This window comes from Nannospalax galili, unplaced genomic scaffold (genome assembly GCF_000622305.1).
Source record: "Nannospalax galili isolate Female #2095 unplaced genomic scaffold, S.galili_v1.0 scaffold379, whole genome shotgun sequence".
Taxonomy (NCBI): domain Eukaryota; kingdom Metazoa; phylum Chordata; class Mammalia; order Rodentia; family Spalacidae; genus Nannospalax; species Nannospalax galili.
The window spans coordinates 161,889-165,607 of NW_008343963.1; the positions used below are offsets into that span (position 1 = coordinate 161,889).

The 3,719-nt window shown below is 40.1% G+C and overlaps 1 pseudogene; it reads right to left on the reverse strand.

Annotated features, from left to right (window-relative positions):
* Positions 1-2,231: 2,231 nt before the first annotated feature.
* Positions 2,232-3,133, reverse strand: LOC103739747 (annotated as a pseudogene).
* Between the last annotated feature and the right edge of the window lie 586 nt (positions 3,134-3,719).

The window sequence follows — 3,719 nt, forward strand, 5'->3', positions numbered from 1 at the left end:
GACTTCTGACAAAATTATAAGACAAAACTAAAGATCAAGTGTAAATATATATTGGGCTATGGTATAAACTTTCTAGATTGTTCATATTGAGTGTGTGTATAGTTCCTGAGTCCTTACTGTTTTTTATGACTTTCCTGCCCCATTTCCAGTAAGTGTGAAACAGGAACCATCACAGGACATAAAGGACAAGTGAACTCTTGGGCTTTAATCTACAATTTGTTACCTACTGAAAATATGATACCTGTCTTCCCTACCCCCATCCCCCCAGTGTTTCAACAATGCGTGTTGTCTTTCCCTCTTTTGATAAGTGTGTCTTTCCTTAACTCCTACTCCTGTAATAGGGACCAGCTCAACCATGAAGATCAGATCACCCATAAAGGTGAAGTTTACTCTGTACTGTGAGGACACAGTGGTACCATCATGTGTTGAAGGACAAACTGGCCACCGATCCATACCTTGCATAAAGCAGCAGCTTCTTTAAAAATATCACTCCTATGGCCAGTAGAAATTACCATTCCATAGCCCACCCCAACAACCAGTTATGGCTTCCCCTTTCCTTCTTTGTTTTAAAAGATTTATTTTGAATTATATGTATATGTATGTGTCTGTATGTGGGTATGTGCACATGCTAGTGCAGGTGTCTATGGAGTCCAGAAAAGTGTCAGATCCCCTGGAGCTGGAATTATGGGCATTTGCGAGCTGCCTGTTGTGGGATGTGAGTGCTGGACACCAAACTTGGGTCCCCTAAGAGAGCAGTGCGTGCTCTTAACCAGTGATTCATCTCTCCATTTCCAACCCTTTCTTTGTTCAGGGGCAGTCTGATTTCTGTGTGTGGTAAGCCCTCTTCCTAAGGAAAAGCCCCTCCCCCATTAAAGCTTTGCTTGTGTGTTCATACTTCTAGGCTCCGTTTCTTTTAATGTCATTGTCAGAAGTTCCTGTGTACAGCATCACCTTAAACAGACTTTTAAAAATTGTTTTTTTGTGTGCATTTCATATAATACTTCTTAATCATATTTAGACTCTGCCTCCCCTATCTGCACCCCCAGTAGCCCCCCACTGTATTTCATGCATTCTGTCATGTATATTAAGGCCTATTGAGTCAAGTTTGTGTTCCCAGATATTCCTTCATGTGAATTCATCCACTGGAGCCTGGTCAAGCTATTTAGCATCACTCCTTTAAAGAAGACCAATTCTCCCTCACCTAGCAGTGATCATATACCAATAGTTTCTCAGCTAAGGTGGGGCTTCTTACTCATTTACCCAGTTCTAGTCTGGGTTTTTGTCTGGGTTGAGTTTGTATGGGGCTTGTGCATGGTTTCAGCATTGCTGTAAGTTCATATAAGCAAGTTCCCAGCTGCCTGAAAAACTCTGTTGCCTGGTGGTCATCCATCTCCACCCCTCCTCAGCTCTTACAGTCTATTTTTTTAAAAAAAAAAAAACACCCATGGCTGTGAAGGTCCTTGCTCATTCTTACCACCTGGAAAGAGAAGAATTTGGGGGTGGGGGAGGAGCTATCTCATCAGGGAGAAAATGGTACACTGGGATCCAACAATATAGAAAAGTAACACATTTAAGACTGTGAGTTAATTACATTTCATAAAAAATGCAATAATGCACAAGTCTGACAACCAGAGTTTAATCCCTGGAAACCATGTAAAGACAGAAGGAGAGAACTGACTCCACAAAGTTGTCCTCTGACCTCTACACACATTCTAAAGTATGCATACACCCCCCACATACTATGAATGCTAAATTTTAAAAATTAAGTATGTCATGTGTTAGTGTTATAAAAATGTACAATTAGCCAGGCATGGTGGTGCATGCCTTTAATCTCAGCACTTGGGAGGCAGAGGCAGGTGGATCTTTGTGAGTTTGAGGCCAGCCTGGTCTACATAGTAAGTTCTAGGACAGCTGGGGCTATAAGGAGACCCTGTCTCAAAAAAGACAAAAAAATGTACAGTTATTTGGGTATGATGGTACATGCCTATAATACCAGCATTTGGAAGGTTGAGACAGGTCTGCCCAAGTTTGAGGACAGTCTGAGTTACATATAGTGTGAGATCTTACTCACCCTAGATCCCTCCAAAGAAACCTCAAACAAAAAAATATAAAATCTTTAAGAAAATCAAGCATAGTGAAGAAGGACAATTCTCTTTAGTGAACAGATTACAAGAAAACTATGGTTGTTGGCTAAGTTCTGCCCATTTAAAAAATTCCCTATGTCTTTTTTTCTCTTGGTTTTCTGGAATGTTCTCTGCAGGTCACTTCTTCAACGCTTGCATTTTCCTGGTCTGTAGTTTGCTTCCACTTGCTTCTGTACATGAACCCTTCTGAAAGTTGTACTGAAAGAATTAGCAATAGTCTTCCTTTTGTTTGACTTGAGAGCTTTTAGCATTTTCATAGATAATTCATGAGGTTATCTGATGCTAGGTATGGCCTCCTCAGAAAAAAAATACACTGAAGGTCCCATCTCTTCCAGTTCAATCCATGGCATTTTGTAAGCAGATATCTTCAACAGCAATTCATAGCTTTGAAAGCAACCCTTCCTGTTGAATGCAATGAAGTGTGGAACATATTCTAATCCAGCCAGCTGGACATTTGACACTGTGGGGCCTCTGAAGAAATCAATGAGAAGTTGTTTTAGTCCTTTATAATCTTCTGTTACATCAAAATCATCACCAGAAAATATTAATAAGGATTTTAGTTCCATAAGGCATTTACTTTTTGCTTAATTTAATTTTTTATTTTTTGAGACAGAGTCACCCTGCAGTCTCAGATGGCCTGGAACTCACTATGTAGACCAGGCTTGCCTCCATCTCACAGAGATCCACCTGCCCTTGCCTCCTTCCAAGTGCTGGGATTAAAGGTGGGCACTACTATGGCGGTATCATTTACTATTCTTAATATCTTTTACAGACATGGATTTCTCAATATCTAATTCAATCATACCCAGCACATTCTCATTCTGGGAGGTAAACGTGAATTGAGAACACCTAACTTCTTTGAAAAGAACTCCAATCTGATCCTCAAATGGCCTTGTAATATTTTTCTTTTTATACAGAACCCCATGAAGTTTCCTCAGTGTGTATACATCTCTGAGTATTTGTGACACAGTGGCATTTCCCCTTTTAATAAACAGGATGTTTTAATGTTTTCGCTGAAGTTTGGTTTTCTCTTCTCAAGGAATCACTTGTCTTTTTCTGTTTTGGTTTTTAGGACTTGATCCAAAGTGTCCATCCATACAGAAACTTCTGGTGAATGCATGTGGGCCACATGTTTGGTTCAAGCTGGAAGCCTCCTTTTAAAAAGTTACGATCTTTTTCATTTATAACTATGTTATATCTCCTTCCCCCACCAATAGTAGAACCAGAGTCACAGAAGCCCTGCATTTCAGGGAAGGTTCAGTTCTGACACCTAGGAAAGGCCACAGAAAGCTGAATGTTGGGAGTCACTAGAATTTCAAAGAACAGACTTTCTAAGTTGGAAGAACCTCTGAACATGACTTCACACCCTTCCCGTATTTCTACCTGAGGTTGATGAACTTCTAAAACTAGTGATGGGGTGAGGCTAGGGATGGGATGAGGCAATGGGAACCTTACCAGACAAGTCACAGAGGAAGGAAAACAAGACCCATTGCAAAATGGAGGGATCATCTGTCTGCTTACTCGGATTTATTATTTATTTAAAAAATAATTCTAATTGAGTTTTTGTGAATTTCA